The sequence below is a fragment of the Schistocerca serialis genome, chromosome 6, assembly GCF_023864345.2.
Source record: "Schistocerca serialis cubense isolate TAMUIC-IGC-003099 chromosome 6, iqSchSeri2.2, whole genome shotgun sequence".
Taxonomy (NCBI): domain Eukaryota; kingdom Metazoa; phylum Arthropoda; class Insecta; order Orthoptera; family Acrididae; genus Schistocerca; species Schistocerca serialis.
In genome coordinates, this window is record NC_064643.1 from 130,836,362 (window position 1) to 130,864,033 (window position 27,672).

The 27,672-nt window shown below is 42.2% G+C and overlaps 1 protein-coding gene across 1 annotated transcript in view; it reads left to right on the forward strand.

Annotated features, from left to right (window-relative positions):
- LOC126484688 (putative odorant receptor 71a) overlaps positions 1 to 27,672 on the forward strand; it is a 218,683-nt gene that overhangs the window by 74,847 nt on the left and 116,164 nt on the right. The gene's annotated exons all lie outside the window — the stretch shown is intronic.

Consider the following 27,672-nt stretch of genomic DNA (forward strand, 5'->3'; position numbering starts at 1 on the left):
TCCGACACGGGAAGAGGGACATAGAAATACGGAACAACCACAAAATAATAACACAGGACACTTCGGAAATTATGAAAGAAATTGGCAAGGCGCATTGGATTTTGAGATGGAACCGCCGACACAACGTAACAATGACCGATATGCTACTCGCCGACACGATGATTTTGACTATAAGCTGTTCATTACTACACGTAAATTCAAAACGTTTAAGAATTCTGCCAACGACATTCATCCACAAGCGTGGCTTCATCAATTCTCTCATTGTTTTCCTCCCAACTGGTCATTGGAGCACAGGTTAGAATTTGTGTGTGGCTACTTGGAGAATGAACCAGCTGTAAGAATGCGATCGGTCATTCACGATTGTCACAATGAAGGAGATTTTTATCATGCCTTCCTCTCAGCATATTGGTCTCAAGCTACACAAGACCGAGTAAAACATAGCATCATAATGATGAAACATTTCGAACAATCTGAATTTTCCAGTCTTGTGAAATATTTTGAAGACATGTTGCACAAGAATCAGTACCTGTCAAACCCATACAGCCCCTCAGAACTCATCCGTATTTGCTTAATCAAACTGCCTGAACATTTACGACATATTATTTTAGCAGGACGTTGCAAAGACGACACTGAAGCTTTTCAGGGACTGTTACAAGAATTAGAAATTGACACAGACAGTCGCGGGATGCGAAAACAGGAAAACAATCACTACAGGTCACACCCGTCACAATTCCGTGACGACAGAAACAATAACTGGACACGACAAGTCTATTCTTACAACGCAAATCGTGACCAAAACAGACACCACCCATATAACAACCACTGGCAGAGTAATAATAGTTACAGAGAAAGTTTGCATTTCCGTAGTAATGACTATCACAGAGACAATCAGAGAAACAGACAATTTGGGAACCAAAATAATTATTATCAAGGGAGACAGAATAACTTTAGACGCAACGGTCCGCCGTGCAGTGATAATTCAGGGAGAAATTCTCCACCACTTAACCGACAAGAAAGAAACTATGGAATCTACCGACATGACGACAGACGATATGATCGTAACGACAGACCTGAATTGCATCAGAACTGGCGGGATTCAAACAGAGCAGGGCCCTCTCGGCAAGGCGAATTTGTAGAAGTTAGGTCTCCTAATCCCAGTAACGACGCGCGCCAACAAAGAAACAGACAATGACTCGCACCGCAGGCAACCACGTGCGGCCGCTGGCTCAGGGAAAAATAACATAGACGCTAACCTTGAAAAAAATTCCAGTTTTCTTTACCGACGTATACCACATGATAATTGCGTTAAAGTTGAAACTCTGTGTACTAGGAGGAGCAAAAGGTTACACCACATTTCACATGTAAAACCGCTTATTGAAAGATAATCTGCTTTTTAACTTTGTCTTTGCCATATAACTTTTCACTTTACATTACTAGTATGCTTTGTCAGACTTAGAATCTGTTAATATGCAACAATGTTTGAAGTTAAATATCCAGTCAAGAACCAAGAGAACTTATTTAAACAGAAATTACGAATGCATTGTTATTGTGAACAGACGACACAGTGTTATTGTGTGTGTACATTCTTGCTTGTTAGTTGCATGATTACGTAATAACTATAAGGCTCACATACTTAGAACATTTACCAGTACTGCTAATGAGATTTTAATGCAACATTTTGGTTTAGTTGAAAATACATTCTGGATTTAAAGTACTTTCTGTGGAATTAATGATGACTTAGCATTTGGTTTCTTTGACAGATACACGATTATATCACGACGCTACTAATGAGTGACAATTTACAATGTTGTTTTTGCGGTGTATCTGTTTTATATCTGCACAGTTTTTCTGAATTCTTCTGGAAAGCAAAACATGTTTTAGTAGTAAGCTACAATGTGAGGGCCTTTTTCGTAGCACAACAATACTTTACAGTATAGTACTTTCTTGATCACTGTAATGTACGTAATAACTACGATATCTGTACACAAAGCATTTCACTTTCGTTTATGATGGGGTAAGTACATTGACTTCTGCAGAACTTAGCTTTCGGAGGACGATAATTACGACACTTCCACAGAATTATCTTACAGCAAGACGCACATTTAGCGCTACAGGACATGCATTTGAGTGATTAATTTTGTACTAAAAACATTTATTTTTAAAGATATTTGAAGTACAATGATACGAAGTTTTTCCGTGATACATTTCATTCCATTGTTGTAATCTGTAACACCTGAGGGTATAATTACATTGATCCTCAGGGGGGTACACGCCTACTTTGTGTACCATGTGTTTGGCAAGCACAAGGAGCCCTAGCTAATATGGTATTTGCTTATACAACTTTACACATCGGTACCATATTTCTCTAACACAGAATTACACAGCTATCTGATCATTTAACTGAGAGATAAACTTTTTTTACTACATCAGTGACAGATGTTTACGTAATTACACAGTTGGATAACTTCACACTTATCAAATTGTATTTTGTCTGTACTTTGTGAAATGCTCATATTTTTCGGAACCATTGTGATACTATGGGAGCTTTGAATGTCGTATTTCTTATGGGATCATGATTTTTTAGAGTACGTTTGAGGTAGATGACACTATTGAAACGAGCAGAGAATTTTTTTTAGGTTTTGACATTATCGCAGAAAGCTACGACGTTTTTGAGATTTGACTGAGGTGTTATGATATTAGTATGACGACGATGTGTATTATGTTGTTGAGGAATGTTTATTACGCTACGTACACTCCTGGAAATGGAAAAAAGAACACATTGACACCGGTGTGTCAGACCCACCATACTTGCTCCGGACACTGCGAGAGGGCTGTACAAGCAATGATCACACGCACGGCACAGCGGATACACCAGGAACCGCGGTGTTGGCCATCGAATGGCGCTAGCTGCGCAGCATTTGTGCACCGCCGCCGTCAGTGTCAGCCAGTTTGCCGTGGCATACGGAGCTCCATCGCAGTCTTTAACACTGGTAGCATGCCGCGACAGCGTGGACGTGAACCGTATGTGCAGTTGACGGACTTTGAGTGAGTGCGTATAGTGGGCATGCGGGAGGCCGGGTGGATGTACCGTCGAATTGCTCAACACGTGGGGCGTGAGGTCTCCACAGTACATCGATGTTGTCGCCAGTGGTCGGCGGAAGGTGCACGTGCCCGTCGACCTGGGACCGGACCGCAGCGACGCACGGATGCACGCCAAGACTGTAGGATCCTACGCAGTGCCATAGGGGACCGCACCACCACTTCCCACCAAATTAGGGACACTGTTGCTCCTGGGGTATCGGCGAGGACCATTCGCAACCGTCTCCATGAAGCTGGGCTACGGTCCCGCACACCGTTAGGCCGTCTTCCGCTCACGCCCCAACATCATGCAGCCCGCCTCCAGTGGTGTCGCGACAGGCGTGAATGGAGGGACGAATGGAAACGTGTCGTCTTCAGCGATGAGAGTCGCTTCTGCCTTGGTGCCAATGATGGTCGTATGCGTGTTTGGCGCCGTGCAGGTGAGCGCCACAATCAGGACTGCATACGACCGAGGCACACAGGGCCAACACCCGGCATCATGGTGTGGGGAGTGATCTCCTACACTGGCCGTACACCACTGGTGATCGTCGAGGGGACACTGAATAGTGCACGGTACATCCAAACCGTCATCGAACCCATCGTTCTACCATTCCTAGACCGGCAAGGGAACTTGCTGTTCCAACAGGACAATGCACGTCCGCATGTATCCCGTGCCACCCAACGTGCTCTAGAAGGTGTAAGTCAACTACCCTGGCCAGCAAGATCTCCAGATCTGTCCCCCATTGAGCATGTTTGGGACTGGATGAAGCGTCGTCTCACGCGGTCTGCACGTCCAGCACGAACGCTGGTCCAACTGAGGCGCCAGGTGGAAATGGCATGGCAAGCCGTTCCACAGGACTACATCCAGCATCTCTACGATCGTCTCCATGGGAGAATAGCAGCCTGCATTGCTGCGAAAGGTGGATATACACTGTACTAGTGCCGACATTGTGCATGCTCTGTTGCCTGTGTCTATGTGCCTGTGGTTCTGTCAGTGTGATCATGTGATGTGTCTGACCCCAGGAATGTGTCAATAAAGTTTCCCCTTCCTGGGACAATGAATTCACGGTGTTGTTATTTCAATTTCCAGGAGTGTATTTCTCATGATGAAATATTGAAGAAGTGTCGATGAATATGTATCATGAGGTAAGGAATAATGAGTAGTGGTTAGGGACTCTGATTTGTGGAACAGGATGTTGGAAACCAAGAACTGTACTTTAAGAGTTATGAAATGTGTGTAAATGCTTGCATGTACCACAATGCCAACGAAAATTTTTTGGACACTGTTATATTTACAGGATTTTGTTTCTACACATTTGTAACGTATATTTTCGACCTGTGAAATTTTCATATGAGACTGTCACTGTAGCGGAAACTGGTGTCTTAAATATTTCGGTAAGAAAGTTAAGTGATCACCTGCACCTAATGCGTCATGGGCACCCAGCTGGGCGACAGTCGCCTTAAAAAAAGCCATTAGCGTGTGCCTTCCAGAGGCACAGGTGAAAAATAAAAAGGGGAGGCCATTATCCTGGCTATTGACGTTCCTTTGTAGAAAGCATCAGAAAAACGACACGGTCGAACTTGATAACATATGATTACACTGTGGAGCTCTTAATTTATGATATTTACTAAATTGCCTAATGAAATGACGAGGAACATTTTTACATCTATTGTCTTGCTAGCTGAGAGAAATGCCATATGGCTTGCTTTATGTATATATTTGCTCATTTCGTTTAATATCTAGTTTCTAGCTGCACTGCAGCATTGCTTATTATAAAATTTAATAGATGTACTAATATCACTATTTTCTGTCTACAGACCTAGTAATGAATACGTTTCTGATAAACTTTCTTGGAAAAGAGAGCACAAATAGACATTTCCCTTCACAGGAATTGCATAAATACTATTTTTAATGACTTGGTAATTTCTTTTCTAGAATAAATTGTGATGCATCACTCTAGTGTTAAGATGTGACATAGGTATTAGACATGGTCATTTTCAGTGTAATATTTTTTCTGCTTGAGCTTTGTCATGTTTAGATATAAGCTTCTGTTTGCCAGGCATAGTGCTACTGAATTTTAATTTGTGTTACTCTGCTAAGCCAGATTTATTTTTCTTGTTTGCTGCACATTGCCTTATATTAGTTGTAATATTGCAATTGCTTTGCCAGTTTGAATTTTTTGTCATTGATGTTTGTGTTACTTGTTTTGTGCTGCTGCATTGCCTCGTCCCTTAGTTTAGCATCTGAGCTCAGTAGATGTAAGTTAACTTAAGAGGGGGTAGACTATATAAGAGAATGAGTTGCAATGAATTGGAAGAAACGCATTGAGAAGATATAAGAAACAGATTTGGCAAAAATGAGTATTGTGCACTGAGAAATAATTATTTTGAAAGAAATATGAATAGAATACAGAAAGCAGGTATAGATAGGACATTTGGGAATAATTATGAATGAAGGGAGATCTCCAAGAAGTAAAGATAGTTTTGTTTGCAAAATACTGCAGTAAAACAAACCCTGTCCTTTCCTTTTGTATTATTATGCTATGTGTTTGTGTATCCTTGTGTATTTCTTTTCTTCCTGTCTCTGTGTACTGTTTCATAGAAATTTTTTTCTGTTCTAGTACCAAGCTACATTCACTATGATGAGGAATACTGTTATCCTCAAATATAATTTGCATTTATAATATGTTATTTTCTTTGTAAAGATGTTTAGACATTATTTATTCTGTTTTGTTTTAATGCTCATGTGTAAAGTTGATGTTTCAAAAGTTATTCTGATCTTTTATGTAGGTACTTATAATTCCTGTAACACTGATGTATATGTTATTTCGATTCTTTTGTAAAGCCTGTGTTACTACAAATGTTATCTGCATTGTTACGTTCTTTAATGATGTATTTTGTACGTTTGTAATTGTATTCTTATGTTATAAAATTGTAATTGACACCAGTTCATCATATTATTAACTTGTAAGTTACATTTCACTGCACACGTTTCTGTTGGTCATAGTATATGGACAATATGTGAGAAGTAGGGACTGTTAGTGTTTGCACGTGTGTTAAAAAAATTCAGCAAGGGACTGGATAACGGCATTGCTGGTTCTAAGGACAATTCCAAAAACTTCGTGAGTGTACAAGTGGTGGTTTATGGACTTGCTATATTGTCTGCAAGACTTCTAAGGACAATTCCAAAAACTTTGTGAAAGCACAAGTGTTGGTTATGGACTTGCTATATTATCCGCAAGACTCTTCAATGGTGATTGTGCACCTGCACAGTCACAACAGATGGCTGCTGGCCATCTCTACAAGGACTACAGTGGGTCTACATCTTTGATGATCCATCAATACCATTATCTCTACAAGGACTACAGTGGGTCTACATCTTTGATGATCCATCAATACCATTATTTCTACAAGGACTGCAGTGGGTCTGCACCTCTGGTGGCCCACCAATACCGTAATCTCTACTAGTACTACAGTGGGTCTAATCTGTGATGACCTACCTACCAATATTCTTCAAAACTTCGACTGACTCTGCGGTGGGTTTGCTCTGTTGTGGCCCATTACCTGTCAGCATGTCAAGAGTCAGCACTGTCTTTCCGTTGGAAGGACAACACTGCTTCTTCAAGATGGCATGGAAATCTACTACTTCCGTGTGCATTCTCTTTTACTACTCAGACTTTGAGAAAAAAAAAACACTGTAATTTTACTGTGATGAACACAGACTGGACTGTGAGAAAGTTTAGCTTTTGACCAACATTGTATCAATAAGTGTGTGCATTTGATTTCTTTGTTATTGTAATTATGAAAAATTTTTTCAAATCATTATTGGCCACTGCCCAAAACAATTTGTAAAATTTTTTTGTGGGGAGCATGGGGGCTATGTAAGTAGGCTGTTTATGTTTTCTTATTGGCAACGTTACGTAGCGGTCTGTGTGAGAATCACTGGCTGTGCTGTGTGCAGTCTGTGTCTAGTTTGCATTGTTGTCTGCCATTGTAGTGTTGGGCAGCGGCAGCTGGATGTGAACAGCACGTAGCGTTGCGCAGTTGGAGGTGAGCCGCCAGCAGTGGTGGATGTGGGGAGAGAGATGGCGGAGTTTTGTAATTTGTAAGACTGTATGTCAATTATGACTATTAAGGTAAATACATTGTTTGTTCTCTATTACAATCTTTCATTTGCTAACTATGCCTATCAGTAGTTAGTGCCTTCCTTAGTTTGAATCTTTTATTTAGCTGGCAGTAGTGGCGCTCGCTTTATTGCAGTAGCTCGAGTAACCAAGATATTTGTGAGGTAAGTGATTTGTAAAACGTATAGGTTAATGTTAGTCAGGGCCATTCTTTTGTAGGGATTATTGAAAGTCAGATTGCGTTGCTCTAACAAAATATTGTGTGTCAGTTTAAACACAGTCATGTACAATTGTTCTAAGGGGACGTTTCAAGGTCACCTTCAGCTTTGGGTTGGGACTGGATCGATGCAGCAACAGTTGCACAGCAAACATCATCGAGACAGAGAGCAACGGAAAAGCAGAAAGGGAAATTCAGTAGACTTTCGCTGCAACAACATGGAGCAGAACATAAAGTTACGGAACGTGCTGTGATCAACATGACAGCGAGAAACATCGACGCAGGTGCCATCTCAGCACTTAAGAAGGGACTTAGCTGCTCCTTCGCCACGAAGCATCTCCTTCGCTGACATATGGAGTGGTGTTGAACAAGCAGTTCGTAAGTTTCCAAGTGATGTGGCTGAGGAAATTCCTAGAGAAACGAGCCGTATTCTCTTAAAATCCAAACCACCAGCTTCAAACATGACTGGAGCTGAACGCAGTGGCCTCGGTGCTCTCCAAAATTATCCTCACCATCGTCCTACCAGCTGACAAGGGCAATGCTGCCGTCTTAATGGAACGAGCCGACTATGACGCAAAAATCAGACGGGTGTTGGAGGAAGAACGTACAAAAAATTACCTCGGAATCCTACATTCAGAATAGTGAGGAAGACTACAGAGCTTCTCAAACGGTCGTCGCTGGAAGAGAATACTATTAAGAAGCTCCTCCCCAAGGCACCAAAACCGCCCACGTTCTGTGGTCTGCCGAAGGTGCATAAGAAGGACACACTGTTGAGGCCGATAGTGAGTACCATCGGATCGCCGACCTACAAACTTGCTAAACATCTGGTCAGCCTCCTCTCTACACACGTTGGACACTGTGGACACCATATATAGAATACTGCGTACTTCATCAAACTGATTAAAGGCCTGCGACTTGCTGAAGGGGATATTATGGTTAGCTTCGATGTGGTTTATTTATTCACGTGTGTCCCCATCACAGACTCTATTGACTTGCTGTCCCAGCTCTTTGACGACACCATCGTGGATTTATTTAAGCAAACTCTGGCGTCATCATATTTCTTACATGATGGAGAATATTTTAACCAAACTGACGGCGTGGCGATGCGAAGTCCATTAGCTACAGTAGTAGCCAACCTCTTCAGGGAGCATTTCGAAGACATCGCTTTGGACACGGCTCCTACAAAGCCGAGCTGTTTTTATCGCTACGTCGACGATACCTTCGTTATTTGGCCACACTGAAAAGTTAGAAGAGTTCCTTGAGCATCTTAACAGCATCCACGACCACATAAACTTCACAATGGAAGTAGAGAAGTAGGGTTCCCTACCGTTCTTGGCCGTGCTTGTCCGCCGTAAACCCAATGGGTCTCTAGGTCATAGCGTTTACCGAATGCCCGCCCACTCGGATCGACATCTACACGCCACCAGTTTCCTTCACCCAGTACAGCAACAGTCAGTTCTGAGGACCTTAGTACATCGAGCTGAAACCGTCTCAGACACTGAAAACTTGCCGAGAGAATTGAGCCACATACGCAAAGCTTTTAAGGAAAACCGTTACAACAACAAACAGATCTCACAAGCAGTGTCATCCAATCCTCAAAGGATGAAGACCTCTGAAGAATACACCAAGCAGGTTGCATTATTACCGTTTTGTGGTTCGACAACAGGGAAGATTAGTCGCCTCCTGAAGAGGCATAAAATAGACGCAATCTTCAGGCCTCCGGCGAAGATCCGGCAACTAATGCAATCTGTGAAATACAATGTAGGCCTCAGAACGCCAGGAATTTACAAGATACCGTGGGGATGTGGGCAGTTCTATGTGGGCCAGACTATTCGCAGTCTTGAACAACGCCGGATAGAATATAAAAGGTGTTACCGTCTGCGTTATCCCGAAAAGTCAACTGTAGCACAGCATGCTCTGGAAAACGGACACCGAATGGCATTCGATGAGACGTCTATTATTAAACGGACTAATGGCTTCTGGGATAGCGAGATAAACGAGGCCATAGAGATTAGAATTTCTGAGAACACCTTCAGTAGAGACGGTGGATTGCAGCTGAATACAGCGTGGGATCCGGTGTTGAGGGAGATGAAGCGGGCTCGGTGGTAGCGCGACCAAAACATTACCATATATGGTGCGGGACTGAGCACCAATGATGTCACGAGCGACGGATTGGCTATATAAGCACGGCAATGACAACCACACGACAGTCATGCACTTGACAATGGCACAGGAGAGCTCTGCCGAAAGCTCGTGGGCAGTAAACCACTTGACCGGCTTGAAACCCGCGAAAGAGTGTGCAAGGGTTACAGTAACTGGATTGTGATGCATCGGAAAGAAGCTACTGGACTCTCTGGAGCGGTTCATTGAAGTGACCGTACACGTTAGTCTCTTGGAGGGAAGTGGGCTTGGACACTGTTAATACTTGATCGCGATGCAATTTCTGCGTTGCGTCGTCAATGTGAGGTTGCGAGGGTTGGTGTAAACGGGTTGTGGTGAATTGGAAACAAGCTAATGGACTTCCAGGAAAGGTTCCATGTGGCGACCGTAGCCACGTTTCTCTCTTGGAGAGAAGTCTGTATGGAGCCTGCAGTAATCAGTCATGACGCGATTTCTGTGTTGCATGCTTAATGTGAGGGTGCGAGCGTTACAGTTAACACCTTGTTGTGCGTCAGAAACTAGGTAATGGACACCCAAGAAAGTTTCTAGGAGGTGACCGTGGACACTGTAGTCTTTCGGAGAGAAGTCGTCATGGAGCCGGTAGTATTCAATCGCGACGCAATTTCTGTGTTGCATCGTCAATCTGTGGCTGCGACGGCTAGAGTAAATGGGTTGTAGTGCATTGGAAACAAACTTCTGGACTCACAGGAGAGGTTCCATGTGGTGACCATAACAACGTTGCTCGCTCAGAGAGAAGTCTGTAGTGAGGGTCTAGTACTCAATCGCGACACAATTTCTGTGTTTCATCAACAATGTGAGGGTGCGAGGGTTACAGTGAAAGGGTTGTGGGGCATTGGTAACGAGCTATTGGACTCACAGGAGTGGTTCCATTCGGTGACCATAGCCGCGTTGTCTATCGGAGAGATGTCGTCATGGAGGCTGTAGTATTCAATCGAGACGCAATTTTTGTGTTGCACCGTCAATGTGAGAGTGCGAAGATTACAGGAACAGGTAGTCGTTCATCGGAAACAAGCTAAGGGACTCTTAGGAGAGATTCCACGCCCTTGCCGTAGACACGTTTGTCTCTCAGAGAGAAATCGACATGAAGCCTGTAGAATTCAAGCGCGTCGCAATTTCTGTGTCGCATTGACAATATGAGTGAGGAAGGGTTGCTGTAAACAGGTTAGATTGGAAGCAAGCTAATGGTCTCCCAGGAGAAATTCCTTTCGGTGACCGCAGCCACGTTATTCTCTCGGAGAGACGTCGTTATCGAGCATTAAGTATTAAACTGCGACGCAATTTCTGTGTTGCATCGTCAATGTGAGGGGGCGAGGGCGACAGTAAACGGTTTGTGGTGAATTGGAAACAAGCTAATGGACTTCCAGGAGAGGTTCCATGCGGTGACCTTATCCACGTTTGTCTCTCAGAGAGAAGCCAGCATGGAGCCTTTATTACTCAACGCGACACAGTTTCTGTGTTGCACGTTATGTGAGTGTGCAATGGTTACAGTAAACGGGTTGTGGTGCATCAGAGACAAGCTAATCGGCTCCCAGGAGAGGTTTCATTCGGTGACCACAGCCAGGTTAGTCCCCCAGAGAGAAGCCAGCATGGAGCTTGCAGTATTCAATCGAGAACCTATTCAGGTAACGTTACGGTGCGAGGGTCACAGTAAACGGGTTGTGGTGCTTCGGAAACATGCATTTGGACCTCCAGTAGAGGTTCCATTTGGTGACCATGGACACGTTACTCTCTCGGAGAGAAATAGGCGTTGAACCTGTAGTTCTGAATTTCCAACATTTTTCTGTGTCGCATCGTCAATGTGAGGGTGCGAGGTTTACATTGAACGGGTTGTTGTGCATCGGTAACGAGCTATTGGACTCACAGGAGTGGTTCCATGCGGTGACCATAGCCACGTTAGTCCTCAGAGAGTAGTCGGCTTGGGGCGTGTAGTATTCAATCGTGACACAATTTCTGTGTTGCATCGTGAGTGTGATGGTGCGAGGGTTACAGTAAATGGGTTGTCCTTCGGAAGTGAAACAACCAGCTTGTGTAATGTACTGGGGAAAATCAAAAAAATGGCGCTGATCATTATGGGACATAACGTCTGAGGTCATGAGTCCCCTAGAACTTAGAACTACTTAAACCTAACTAACCTAAGGACATCACACACATCCACGCCCGAGGCAGGATTCGAACCTGCAACCGTAGCGGCCGCGCGGTTCCAGACTGAAGCGCCTAGAACCGCCTGGCCACTTCGACCGACTGGGGAAAATCGTCATTCCCTATAGACTGCAGAGGGCATTGTAGTTGAACGTGCGTTCTCCTCGATCTATAGTCGCAAACTGCCGTAATTCGAGGCCCTCTTCCTCATGCCTCCTTTTTCTTCCCTCCATCCTCCTACGGCGAGGACACAGGTTTTTCCAACGGTCCACCCTTTGCTGTTTCCTGCCACCCATATGAGGCCGCTGGCCACACTTGTCTTTCTGCCATCTGGCCGCATAAGGCGACGCTCCTACGCCAACACAATAGCGTGACAGTCAACTTAACAATAGGAGATAAAAGGACAGCTGCCTCAAGTGCGATTTGTTCGTCTAAAATATAGCGACAGAGCCTCCACAGTTCATGGCTCAAGTGGCTCTGAGCACTATGGGACTAAACTTCTGAGGTCATCAGTCCCCTAGAACTTAGAACTCCTTAAACCCAACTACCCTAAGGACATCATACACATCCATGCCCGAGGCAGGATTCGAACCTGCGACCGTAGCGGTCGCGCGGTTCCAGACTGAAGCGCCTAGAACCGCTCGGCCACCACGGCCGGTTCCACAGTTCATCCTCTTGATCAGAGCGCTTCTGTGTCTGGTGACCACTCCCAGTAGACACACCCCACCTCGCTTCAGCTGCCTGCCATTCTGAGACTGAGAACAATTGTACTTAATGTCAATGGAAATCTTTCTTGCAATCTGTTAAACGTATTTCTCCACTCTGGAAAAACAACGAAATTCCAGAGAACGCTCCGGATGACTTTTTCAAAATTCTGCTGCTCGCAAAAGAGGAAGCTTTCTGCCTAAATCGAATGCAGCCTTACCCCGCAGCGTCTTCAGTGTCCGGCGGGTGGGTGACGCCGACAAGAGCTGCACATACAATGGAGAGTGACGCCGAAATCCATCAGAACAAAACCGTGATAAATGAGTGCTCCCCTGATCACGGGCTGTTTGTCTAAAGGGCCAGCCGCGACCTCTTAGGGACCTCCCACCACGCCTTGCTGAGAACTGGACCGTAGAAAACACTATCGCAATGATAATAACTGTCCTCTTTCCACGAAAATAGGAGCAGTCCTATTTCTTTTAGTTTTATGAGCAAAATCGGTATAGTTATAAATTCAACTGCAGGATACAATTTGCATCTCATTATTTTGTGACATCCACTGCCGCCGATCACAGATGATCGCGTTTGTATTACAAACATTTCAGAAATGTGAAATAACATTAGAGAGTACGATCTTTCATGCCATTATCTCACATCTCGGGAAAAAACACATTCATTTTATTTTCGACAACAAGAAGCTATAATTCGAGAGGATGCAGCTGTTTTGTACATTGTGACAGGTCCCAGTTACCAATACAATGCTGTATAGTACTGTTGTTGTTGGTGTGGGCTTCAGTCATGAGACTGGTTTGATGCAGCTCTCCATGCTACTCTATCCTGTGCAAGCTCCTTCATCTCCCAGTACCTACTGCAACCTACATCCTTCTGAATCTGCTTAGTGTATTCATCTCTTGGTCTCCCTCTACGATTTTTACCCTCCACGCTGCCCTCCACTGCTAAATTTGTGATCCCTTGATGCCTCAGAAGATGTCCTACCAACCGATCCCTTTTTCTAGTCAAGTTGTGCCACAAACTTCTCTGCTCCCCAATCCTATTCAGTACCTCCTCATTAGTTACATGATCTACCCACCTAATCTTCAACATTCTTCTGTAGCACCACATTTCGAAAGCTTCTATTCTCTTCTTGTCCAAACTATTTATTGTCCATGTTTCACTTCCATACATGGCTACACTCCATACAAATACTTTCAGAAACGACTTCCTGACACTTAAATCTATACTCGATGTTAACAAATTTCTCTTCTTCAGAAACGCTTTCCTTGCCATTGCCAGTCTAGATTTTATATCCTCTCTACTTCGACCGTCATCAGTTACGAGGTGCATTCAAGTTCTAAGGCCTCCGATTTTTTTTCTCCAGACTGGAAAGAGATAGAAACATGCGCATTGTTTTAAAATGAGGTCGCGTTCATTGTCAATACGTCCCAGAGATGGCAGCACCGTACGGCAGATGAAATTTTACCGCCAGCGACGAGAATGAGAACTGTTTTAAATACCTAAAACGGCGACGTTTTCCTTACTTGAACAGCGTGCAGTAATTCGTTTTCTCAATTTGCGTGGTGTGAAACCAATTGAAATTCATCGACAGTTGAAGGAGACATGTGCTGATGGAGTTATGGATGTGTCGAAAGTGCGTTCGTGGGTGCGACAGTTTAATGAAGGCAGAACATCGTGTGACAACAAACCGAAACAACCTTGGGCTCGCACAAGCCGGTCTGACGACATGATCAAGAAAGTGGAGAGAATTGTTTTGGGGGATCGCCGAATGACTGTTGAACAGATCGCCTCCAGAGTTGGCATTTCTGTGGGTTCTGTGCACACAATCCTGCATGACGATCTGAAAATGCGAAAAGTGTCATCCAGGTGGGTGCCACAAATGCTGACGGACGACCACATGGCTGCCTGTGTGGCATGTTGCCGAGCAATGTTGACGTGCAACAACAGCACGAATGGTACTTTCTTTTCGTCGGTTGTGACAATGGATGAGATGTGGATGCCATTTTTCTATCCAGAAACAAAGCGCCAGTCAACTCAATGGAAGCACATAGATTCACCGCCACCAAAAACATTTCGGGTAACCGCCAGTGCTGAAAAAATGATGGTGTCCATGTTCTGGGACAGCGAGGGCGTAATCCTTACCCATTGTGTTCCAAAGGACACTACGGTAACAGGTGCATCCTACGAAAATGTTTTGAAGAACAAATTCCTTCCTGCACTGCAACAAAAACGTCCGGGAAGGGCTGTGAGTGTGCTGTTTCACCAAGACAACGCACCTGCACATCGAGCTAACGTTACGCAACAGTTTCTTCGTAATAACAACTTTGAAGTAATTCCTCATGCTCCCTTCTCACCTGACCTGGCCCCTAGTGACTTTTGGCTTTTTCCAACAATGAAAGACACTCTCCGTGGCCACACATTCACCAGCCGTGCTGCTATTGCCTCAGCGATTTTCCAGTGGTCAAAACCGACTCCTAAAGAAGCCTTCGCCGCTGCCATAGAATCATGGCGTCAGCGTTGTGAAAAATGTGTACGCCTGCAGGGCGATTACGTCGAGAAGTAATGCCAGTTTCATCGATTTCGGGTGAGTAGTTAATTAGAAAAAAAATCGGAGGCCTTAGAACTTGAATGCACCTCGTATTTTGCTCCTCAAATAGCAAAACTCATTTACTACTTTAAGTGTCTCATTTCCTAATCTAATTCCCTCAGCATCACCCGACTTAATTCGACTACATTCCATTATCCTCGTTTTGCTTTTGTTGGTGTTCATCTTATATCCTCCTTTCAAGATACTGTCCATTCCGTTCAACTGCTCTTCCAAGTCCTTTACTGTCTCTGACAGAATTACACTGTCATTGGCGAACTTCAAAGTTTTTATTTCTTCTCCCTGGATTTTAATACCTACTCCGAATTTTTCTTTTATTTCCTTTTTGCTCAATATACATATTTAATAACATCGGGGAGAGGCTACAACCCTGTCTCACTTCCTTCCCGACCACTGCTTCCCTTTCATGCCCCTCGACTCTTATAACTGCCATCTGGTATCTGTACAAATTGTAAATAGCCTTTCGCTCCCTGTATTTTACCCCTGCCACCTTCAGAATTTGAAAGAGAGTGTTCCAGTCTAGCATTTACGAAACAAATCGTGAGAGCCTGTCTCTCCTTATGTACGTGCGAGATTGAAATTTCGTTAAAAGATATCGCCGCAACGAAATAGAAATAAATGCTTGTCAGGAATCATTTCATGCTGCCCTAGCCCATTCATATCAACTGGATAGGCTAAGCAGTTAAATTGATGATGAGAGTCAATTTGCATGGCGAGTAATTTTTTCTCTTTTCAGTAGTAGGATTACACTCACCTGGTAGGTCAAATGTGAATCCATGGAGGGAAGACGATGTTCTTTTCGAGGAACACTATTGAGAACCGACATTTGAAGCTGAACGCAGAGGGATTCTACAGCCCACACCATACATTTTGCGTAAGGACTTCGCTATTAAAAACACGACCGTAGCGACTATGTTACCGTCTCCCTGCATAAAAAGCAGTCTTCAGTGTACAGGCACACACGAATCGCTGATAGCATTATGCTTTCTGGTTGAAATACTGTCTGCAATTTGGAATCAAGTCTATCCATTCTACCACATCCTTGCGCTGGATCCTGTAGAGACGTCTTTTAACACTAGAAGGACCGGGGGTTTCGATTTACGTAAAAGGACCAACCCATCATTTTGACGGGTACAGCTTTATTTGCCGTTTTTTAAAAATGTAAACACATTTTAGCACACATTCATTTATTTCAGACAAGTTACACAGTTTACCAGAATGCAGTTTTACTTTTTTCTGTAGAATGACATGGTATAATGAAGATTTTATACCTAAAAATTGATCAAAGTGGAATGGATAACTTTCCGTAGAAAAGAAAACCATGTGTTTTAACACAAATATCTGAAAAGCATAATATATTCTAGAGAAAACATTTATAATCCTGCTTTTACTGATTCAAAACCACCTGCTGCATCATAACACCTCGCACAGGTGTATTCAGCATTGCCTAACCATGGTCTGCAAACATACTTGCCACACTTTATACGTCAATGCTTGCTTCTATTCTTGCCTCTAGACCGTCCAATTTGACAAGTCTTCCGAATGTTGCAACGATGCGATACTGTACTGGGAAGAGTATTTTCTACCCTTGTGGCCTTATATACTGAAGTCAACTCTTCTGCCAATTTGTATACAAACTGACGTCTGCTTAATTTTTCTCCTGTTACTTCCTTACAGACTCTCCAAGCAGTCACAACCGGTAAGTCCAATACATTGAAAAAAATGTGCATGGGCCATCTGCGTCATCCATACTTCACAGTGTAAAGACGAGTCATTTGATCAATTACGTCAAAGCCATAGTTGGTGTTATTGTAGTAGGTCACTGACTCGGTTAGCTTTCTAGGATGTCGTTCATCGATAGTTTCTGTGTCATGCACTGAACTCAAAACAAGCACTTTTTTCTTCCATGATGTCACCTGACTTATAAAGAATAGTTGTGTGCAAAGGTGCTACAGCAGATTTTGCTGATCGAGGTATTTCCCTTCCAGATTTCTTCACTGTGCCTACAACGCTCGTACTCTTACGTTTCAAATTTTCTGCAAGGCATTTCGTGGTGAAAAACTGTTGCAGGTTATGTTTCTTCTTGCGGAAATAAAGGCTGCATAAGACACGTTACAACACGCTCTGTAAGGGGAGCACCTGTGCGACGCTGCTCATCTTTGTCTAAGTAAGGAAACCCGTTCACTAGATACTTAGAATTCGTGTCAACTGAAAGCCAAAACTTTATTCCAAAGTTGTCTGGTTTATTGCTTATGTATTGAATGAAAGAGCATCTAGCCTTGCACGGAAACAGTTGGTCATCCCCAGTAATATTTTCAGCTGGAATGTAACACAGCAAGGAATTGGCAATGAAAGTATTCCACACAGCGACAGCAGGTGTAAAACGATCTGTCTTTAGTATGTGTGAAAGTATGCTGTTTTCGTCAAATCGCATAAACCGTAAAATTTCGGTGATCTTATTTCCGCTCACTGTGTGCCGAAAAAATGCTGGTCCCCATGTATTCGGCCATAACAGCTTCAATGGAAAGTTTTTTGCTCCATATACGCCTCGTAAATAGATAAGTGGTATTGCGACTTATATTGCATTGACGCTAATGGTCCAGTCATTATCATGTAGTGAAACGTCCTCTTAGAACAATTATACACGACTGTCCTTAACCTGACACACAATATTTTTAGCGCAACGCAATTTGACTTTCAGAAATCCCTACAAAAGAATGGCCCTGACTAACATTAACCTATGCATTTCACAAATCGCTTACCTCACAAAAATCTTGGTTACTCGAACTACTGCAATACAGTTAGCGCCACTACTGCCAGCTAAATAAAAGATTCAAACTACGGAAGACACTAACTACTGTTTATTTACCTTAATAGTCATATAGCAGTTCATGACAAATTACAAAACTCCGCCATCTCTCTCCCCACATCCACCACTGCTGGCGGCTCACCTCCAACTGCGCAACGCTACGCACTGTTCTCATCCAGCTGCCGCTGCCCAACACTACAATGGCAGACAACAATGCAAACCAGCCACAGACTCTCCCCACATCCACCACTGCTGGCGGCTCACCTCCAACTGCGCAACGCTACGTGCTGTTCACATCCAGCTGCCGCTGCCCAACACGACAATGGCAGACAACAACGCAAACCACCCACAGACTGCACACAGCACAGCCAGTGATTCTCACACAGAGCGCTATGTAACGTTGCCAACAAGAAAACATAAACAGCCTACTTACATAGCCCCCATGCTCCCCACAAAAAAATTTTACAAATTGTTTTGGGCAGTGGCCAACAACGATTTGATAACATTTTTAATAATTACAATAACAAAGATATCAAATGCACACACTTATTCATACAATGTTGGTCAAAAGCTAAAATTTTCTCACAGTCCATAAAGACAGTCCAGATTATTCATCACAGTAAAATTCCAGTGTTTTTCTCAAAGTCTGGCAGTAAAATAAAATGCACATGGAAGTAGTGGATTTCCATGCAGTCTTGAAGAAGTATTGTTGTCCTTCCAATGGAAAGACAGTGCTGACTCTTGACATGCAGACAAGTAATGGGCCACAACAGAGCAAACCCACAGTAGAGTCAATCGAAGTTTTGAAGAGTATTGGTAGGTCATCACAGAGCAGACCCACTGTAGTCCTGGTAGAGATTACGATATTGGTGGGTCACCAGAGGCGCAGACCCACTGCAGTCCTTGTAGAAATAATGGTACTGGTGAGTCAGCAAAGACGCAGACCCACTGTAGTCCTTGTAGAGACAGCCAGCAGCCATCTGTTGCAAATGTGCAGGTGCACAATCACCATCAAAGAGTCTTGCGGAGAATATAGCAAGTCCATAAACCACCACATGTCCACTCACAAAAAATTTGTTTGAAATGTCCTTAGAACCAGCAATGCTGTTATCCAGTCTCTTGCTGAATTATTAACACACGTGCAAACACTAACAGTCCCTTCTTCTCACATATTGTCCATATACTATGACCAGCAGAAACGTGTGCAGTGAAATGTAACTTACAAGTTAATAATATGATGAACTGGTGTCAATTACAATTTTATAACGTAAGAATACAATTACAAAGGTACAAAATACATCATTAAAGAACATAACAATACAGATAACATTTGTAGTAATACTGGCTTTACAAAAGAATAGAAACAGACATATACATCAGTGTTACAGGAATTATGACATAAATACATACATAAAAGATCAGAATAACTTTCGAAACATCAATTTCACACATGAGTATTAAAACAAAACAGAGCAAGTAATGTCTAAACATCTTTACAAAGTAAATGACACAGTATTAGAAAAATTCTGCAACATAAATCTTATTAGCTAAACACTTAAAGACAGGTTAAAGACAAATACACAATAGTACATACACACATAGCAAAATAATACAAAAGTAAAGGACAGGGTTTGTTTTACTGCAGTATTTTACATGGAGATCTCCTTTGGTTCATCATTATTCCCAAAAATCCTATCTATACCTGCTTTCTGTACTTTTTTTCGTATAACTTCTCAATGCATTTTTTTCCTATTGTCCATAGTCAGTTTCTTATGTAGTCTACCTCCTCTTAAGGTAACTTAAATCTACTGAGCTCAGATGCTAAACTAAGGGACGAGGCAATGCAGCAGCACAAAACAATTAACACAAACAGCAATGATCAAAAATACAAATGGTGAAGCAAGCAGCATAAATTACAACTAATGTAAGGCAATGAGCAGCAAACAAGAAAAATAAATCAGTAGTAAACTGGCTTAGCAGAGTAACACAAATTAAAATTCAGTAGCACTATGCCTGGCAAACAGCAGAAGCAAAGGTAATATATTATATCTAAACATGACAAAGCTCAAGCAGAAAAAAATATTACACTAAAGACAACAATGCAGACAAGGGAAATGTATATTCACATCTTAATGTCTATGTAATTAAAGTGGCGCACCACAAGAAGTTATTCTACCAAAAAAATTACCAAGTAGTTGAAAAGAAAATTATGAATGCATTTCCTGTGAAGGTAAATGTCTTTTTGTGCTCCCTCATTTTTTTGAAAAAAATTATTATTTACTCGATCTATTTACTCGATCTGTAGACAGAAAATATTTATGTTAGTACATCTATAAAATGTTATTTTAACCAATGCTGCAGTGCAGCTAGAAACAAGATATCAAATGAAATAAGCAACTATGTACAAAGCAAAGCATAAGAACATCGTTCAATAGCCATGTGGCATTTCATAAGCAGTAAAAAAATATCTCATCTAGAAAGACAGTAGTCATAATCAGGTGTCTAGACAAACTATTTCTTGTCATTTCATACAAAGGAATGTCAGAAGCAAGGTTAATGGTCTCTTTTTTTCTCCACCTAATGGCTTTTTCTCCAGGCAGCTGGCCCAGCTGGGCGCCACAATGCATTACATCAAGGTTACTTAGCTTTCTTACCGAAATATATACGACACCAGTTTCCACTGCAGTGACAGTCTCATATAAAAAATTCACAGGTCGAGAATTTGCGTTACAAATGTGTAGAAACAAAATCCTGTAAATATAAGTGTCCAAAAATTTTTCGTCGGCATTGTGGTACATTCACGCATTTACACACATTTCATAGCTCTTAAAGTACGATTCTCCGTTTCCAACAACCTTTTTCACAAGCCAGAGTCCCTAACCACTACTCATTATTCCTTACCTTGTTACTCATATATATATATATATATATATATATTCATCGACACGTTAATCTTGCGACGAAACTTCAATATTTCATCATAATAAATACATAGCATAATCAAATTCCTCACATAGCATCAGCTTATTGATCATAAACATACCGCAACAGCGTTATACACATCGTCATCATAACATCATAAAACCTCAGCCAAATCTCAAAATCATCGTAGCTTCCACCAATAATTTCAAAACCTAAAAAAAAATTCTCGGCTCATTTCAATAGTGTCATCCACCTCAAACGTACTTTAAAATCATGCTCCCTTACCAAAGACATCAATCACAGCTCTCATAGTATCACAATGGTTCCGAAAAAATATGAACAGTTCACAAAGTACAGCAAAATACAAGTTCATAAGTGTGAAGTTACCCAACTGTGTAATTGCGTAAACATGTGTCACTGATGTAGTAAAAAAAAAAATGTTTATCTCTCAGTTAAATGATCAGATAGCTGTGTAATTTGTGTGTTAGAGAAATATGGTACCTATGTGTAAAGTTGTATAAGCAGATACCATATTAGCTAGGGCTCCTTGTGCTTGCCAAACACATGGTACACAAAGTAAGCGTGTACCCCCCGGAGGATTAATGTAATTATACCCTCAGGTGTTACAGATTACAGCAACAGAATGAAATGTATCACGGAAAACCTTTGTATCATTGCACTTCAAATATCTTTAACAATAAATGATTTAAGTGCAAAATTAATCACTCAAATACGTGTCCTGTAGCGCTAAATGTGCGTCTTGTTGTAAGATAATCTCTGTGGAAGTGTCGTAGTTATTATCCTCCAAAAGCTAAGTTCTGCAGAAGCCAATGTACTTACCTCATGATAAACAAAAGTGAAATGCTTTGCGTATAGATATCTTAGTTATTACGCTTATTGCCGTGATGAAGAAAGTACTATAATGCAACGTATTGTTGTGCTACAGAAAAGGCTGTCTCATTGTAGCTATACCACAAAAGTTACTACTAAAACATGTTTTACTTTCCAGAAGAATTCAGAAAACTGTGCAGATATAATACAGAAACACCGCAAAAGCAACAATGTAAATTGTGTCACACATTAGTAGCATCGTGGTATAGTCGTGTAGCCGTCAAATAAACTAACCACTGTGTCATATGGTCTCTCTCAGAAAGCACTTTAAATCCATAATGTATTTTCAAATAAACTAAAATGTTGCATTAAAATCTCATTAGCAGAACCGGTACATGTTCTGCGTATGTGAGCCTTATGGTCGTTACGTACTCGTGCAACTAACAAGCAAGAATGTACAAACAACAACACTGCGTCGTCCGTTCACTATAACAATGCATTTGTAATTTCTGTTTAAATACGTTCTCTTGGTTCTTGACTCGATATTTAACTTCAAACATTGTTGTATGTTAACAGATTCTAAGTCTGACAAAGCATTCTAGCAATGTAAAGTGAAAAGTTTTATGGCAAAGACAAAGTTAAAAAACAGATTATCTTTCAATAAACGGTTTTACATGTGAAATGTGGTGCAAGCCTTTACTCTTCCTACTATGCAAAGCTCGAGCTTCAACGGAATTATCATGTCGTATACGTCGGTAAAGAATACTGGAATTTTTCTCAAGGTTAGCGTCTTATGTTATTTTTCTCGGAGCCAGCGGGCGCACGCGGCTGCCTGCTGTGCGAGTCATTGTCTGTTTCTTTGTTGGCGCGCGCCGTTATTGGGATTAGGAGACCTAACTTCTACAAATTCACGTTGTCGAGACGGCCCTGCCGTGTTTGAATCCCGCCAGTTTTGATGCAATTCAGGTCTTTTGTTACGATTATATCATCTGTCGTCATGTCGGTAGATTCCATAGTTTCTTTCTTGTCGGTCACGTGGTGGAGAATTTCTCCCTGAATCGTAACTGTGCGCCGAACTGTTGCGTCTGAAGTTATTCTGTCTCCCTTGATAATAATTATTTTGGTTCCCAAATTGTCTGTTTCTCTGATTGTCTCTGGTGTAGTTCCATTTGTTGCATTAGCTGTAATAACAATGCATTAGTGTCTGGAATCTGTTGCTCTACGCTTTTCGACAGTGCATTTGCACCGGCAACATTCACATTTTGACAAGCAGAAAATGTGTCTTGACTCATTTGAGAAAACGGTGAGGACGCAAAACCTGAATCTACAGTATTTGCAAAATTGTGTCCTGTCATTTCGGATTCCTGAGGCGAGCTGTTGCCAAGCGATCGATTGATAATGCTTCCCTGTTCACTAACTGTTTCACTGCCTACGCCATTGTTTGCCGCCCTCTCCATTTCCCTATGCACAGTTACCAAATTACTACTTCGAACGTCTGTTAATTCGTTACACAGTGCTGCTGGCAAGCTACGCTCGTCGTCACTATTATTTCTCAGTTTACTTTGGAGCCTAGTGTTACGTTTTTCACACGCCATTATTGTCACAATATTTCACAAGATAACACAGAAAAGCACAATTTGAAGAGCAAAAATAAGAGAATACATTAACATAGCACTGAAAAAAATATCTAGTTAATTGCAGCTGCGAAATACTTGGTGCAAATCTACATGCATGCCACAACTGTTTTACTGTACAACAATGAAAAACTACAACTACAAAGGAAATTGTCTCTATAATTACGCGCTAGCAATAAACAAAAGCTACACTAATTACACAAACTACAAGGAAAAAAATCAGAAGATTCCAGTGAGGTATCCTAGGCTAAGGGTCGACATATGAAACGTCCCCTTAGAACAATTGTACATGACTGTGTTTAAACTGACACACAATATTTTGTTAGCGCAACGCAATCTGACTTTCAATAATCCCTACAAAAGAATGGCCCTGACTAACATTAACCTATACGTTTTACAGATCACTTACCTCACAAAAATCTTGGTTACTCGAGCTACTGCAATAAAGCGAGCGCCACTACTGCCAGCTAAATAAAAGATTCAAACTACGGAAGACACTAACTACTGATAGGCATAGTTAGCAAATGAAAGATTTTAATAGAGAACAAACAACGTATTTACCGTAATAGTCATAATATATATAGCAGTTCATGACAAATTACAAAACTCCGCCATCTCTCTCCCCACATCCACCACTGCTGGCGGCTCACCTCCAACTGCGCAACGCTACACGCTGTTCACATCCAGCTGCCGTTGCCCAACACTACAATGGCAGACAACAATGCAAACCAGCCACAGACTGCACACAGCACAGCCAGTGATTCTCACACAGAGCGCTATGTAACGTTGCCAATAAGAAAACATAAACAGCCTACTTACAGTAGCTCTTGCTGTGCTCTGTTTTCTGTACACTTCTTTGTATTTTGAAGCATGCTGTCATCAATTAGCCGTCTCCATGCACTGGAGTATATACCTTTGTGACAAACTTCTTCACGTAGTCTGTAGGTCCTGATGCTTCCTTCAAGATGTTCTGCCTTGAACGTCTTCCGGGAACTGCTTCATAGGTGTAACAGTCCATGTTGTTCCGTCATTAGCTGTCTCAATACTCCCAATGGAAGGATTTCCTTCCATCTGAATCATTCCTTTCGCTCTCCTAAGAACGCCTCTCGTGCTGTTAGCTGTAGGTTAGTGCACACTGTTGTTTGACGTGCCTGAATATAAAGTATATAGCAGAATAATTCAGTTACAACAAAAACAATGAATTTCAAATTATAATGCAGCAAGATAGAAAACATTTATAGTGCTTACTGAAACATCAGTTGCGATAAAAGATAAAATAATAATACAATGGCTATACAAACGCACCTGCTATAGGTAAAGCAACATTGGTTTACAACTTCTCGGTTTGCTCTTGTCCAGTAGTTGCATCCTCACTGTCTGAAGAGTCACTGATTTCATTGAGGGGAGGGATATATTCCTCATCATCAAAAGCGCTTACAGCTTCATCTTCTCCTAATTCATCAGCTTCACAAACATGACGAGGATCTTCTCCTTTGGAGTCACCATCTGACACTGATATCAAATATTTTAAAATTTGGCCGGCTGCTATGGCCAAGCGGTTCTTGGCACTTCTGTCCGGAACCACGCGGCTGCTACGGTCGCAGGTTTGGCCTTGGGCATGGATGTGTGTGATTTCCTTAGGTTAGTTAGGTTTAAGTAGTGCTAAGTCTAGGGGACTGATGACCTCAGATGTTAAGTCCCATAGTGCTTAGAGCCATTTGAACCATTTCAAAATTTATTCATCAGACAAACCGCGTCTTTGAACCGCCATTACGAAACAACTGAAATGTGGACAGCACAAACTGCGCCACTTGAGCAACAAAGCTTCGTTGCTCACGGACAATGGGTCTGCAGAAGACAATAATCAAATTAGAATGGTAAACAACAACAGCTTTGAACATCTCCAAAAGCTATTGCTCACGCTTCGGTAAGCGTCAAAATGACCGATTTTGGTCGTTGTGGTAGGAGTTGTTTGGGACACTTTTCAGAATGGTCCTACTGGGTAAGTTCTTTGCAGACGCCTACCTAACAAATATTTATGAAAAGTCACAGAAAATGGGGTCAGTAGAAGAATCCATTTAGGAGAAATAAGTCTACAGAAGTACAATACCCGTCAAAATGACGGGTGCGCTCCTTCTAACGTCAATGATTACAGCCACAGCTGAATCATATTCGTGCCACTCTCATATCTTGAAATGAGTCACTTTTTTGGAAGCTATCTGCTGAGGGTCTCCTACAGCAAAAACTCCAGTGCTGTTATTTAGACAGTCCCTCTACATCTTGAAGCTGCGTTTCAGTCTCTGCGCCGCAATCCCTGAAACTTCGTGCATGTGATCATCTCAATTTAGGTCTGACCTGAACGGAAGTTAGAGACTTCTACATCTCGTGGAGAAACAGGACAAGCTGAGTTAATGCGACAGGACAGCGTTTTGACCACTCGGTGGAAATGGTAACATGTTGTCGTAGCTTCATCAAACATGTTCAATGTGTAAGGCCAGTGCCAAACGAAGCTTCCCCCTGCAAATGAGGTAGTAGAAAAGATAGTAACGAGCAGTTATGGAGGTGTTTTTTGTTGGGAAAATTAGGAAGACTCCACATCATACATGGCATGGAGGATTTTGCTACTGCATTGCAACACATCTCAAAACTACATACATTTACTGCAGTCCAAACGAAATCTGTGTCTCTCAGGGTGCATTCATGTCTATCACTCAAACATTCCCTCACACCTTGGTATTTTGTACCACCCAACAGAGAAAACCTGTGAACTTCAAAAACTCAGTTAACATCACCATTAGAGAACTTCAGAAGACATTACCACGTCCCTGTCTTCTGATATATCTGAAACAAATACAGTCTGCTTTCCGGCATTGACCATATGTGGCGATCCTATTAAATACACAGGTATTGGTTCATTGGCGCAGGTGGCTCGTGATCGAAGTCACTTCCACAGACCGGTGTAAAGTTTCATCGCCTGTACTGTATGAGGACCTTCTCCCACAGGTTATCAGTCGCAGGAGAGGGTCCCTGTCTGATACACCACTTTTTTGCTGAAACACGCTTTGTACACTGCCATACATTTTGTTTTCTTCTGACATGACTTCGACATCTGTGTCAGGCTCTAAACTGACATTAACACGTTTTGGTCCATTGGCTCTTACAAAAAAACTAGACATTGCACGGTGTAAATCGTGTTGGTGCTGCTGACCACACAACACACCCACACACTGGGTGATTTAAGTAAAAAACAGTCACAACATAAGGAAACTGAAAGAGATTTGAGGCATTGTGGAGCGTTTCCAAACTGCTGTCCGAAGGTGACTGACGACCTCTACATATTTCATCATTCACAGTGACGGGATAGCTGATGGCAGTGTGTTCCGTTTGACTGATTCCTCATATTGCTGCCATATACGCGATCACTGTTTCGGTGTCAGACATCCCTGGAAGGTGTTGCCCCCCCACCAAGACTCTTTCTCTATCTCAAATACGCAATGTCAGTCAGTCATTATGTGGTAATCAACAGCGTTGGGATTGGAGAGACACCATCGATGTGTCGTGATAATAAGCATCACAGTTGATAGTGCTATCATTTTTTGCAATTTTATCGTAATTTCAACACCGACCAATGACGCGGCAGCATGCTTACCAGTTTCTATATCATCGCTCAACAGCCCCTCCACTACTTTGCGAGTACCATCGCGAATGTAAATAGATGACTGTGCAGCACATTCATTCATTGTTATTTCTCGAACATATACACCAAAGTACAGCAGACAGCGACCTACACATCTTTAGCACGTCGATCAGTGCGTAATTTACGATCTTTCTCTATGTGGATGGGAGTCACAGGGCATTCTCACATTCTTAGGATAAAGTGAGAGACAGAAAGATCTCCTCGCATTGTCTTTGGACCAACGCTCCCTGCAGCACTGGTACCGATTTAATCTGCAGCTGACCAGAAGTAGACCGCTACCTTCCGTGTTTCGTGGAGGAACAGTCCGAACCGGAGCTGTAACAGCTGTCCTGCACCCATCCTGTAGCACAAGATTTCTCCAGATGCGCGAATGTCGAGGAGGTTAGTATCCCATATCGGAGTACAGTAGATATGAAACTGTTGTGATGAGATAACAGACGGTTAAGAACAAGAAACGGGTGGTTTTTATGCATTATGGAGCTCCAGACAGACGGAGTTTGCAGCATTTTACGTAAATCAACCGCGCTATCAATTCTAAAGTATTGTTCTAGTATCTGAGGTTATTACCAAAGAATTCGTAAGAGAAAACATAAACACATGCACTGAAATCTGGCTGTAATGTTAGATCGTCGCGGTTTCCACCCACTGTTCACACCGATTTCCTAAATACACTCCTGGAAATTGAAATAAGAACACCGTGAATTCATTGTCCCAG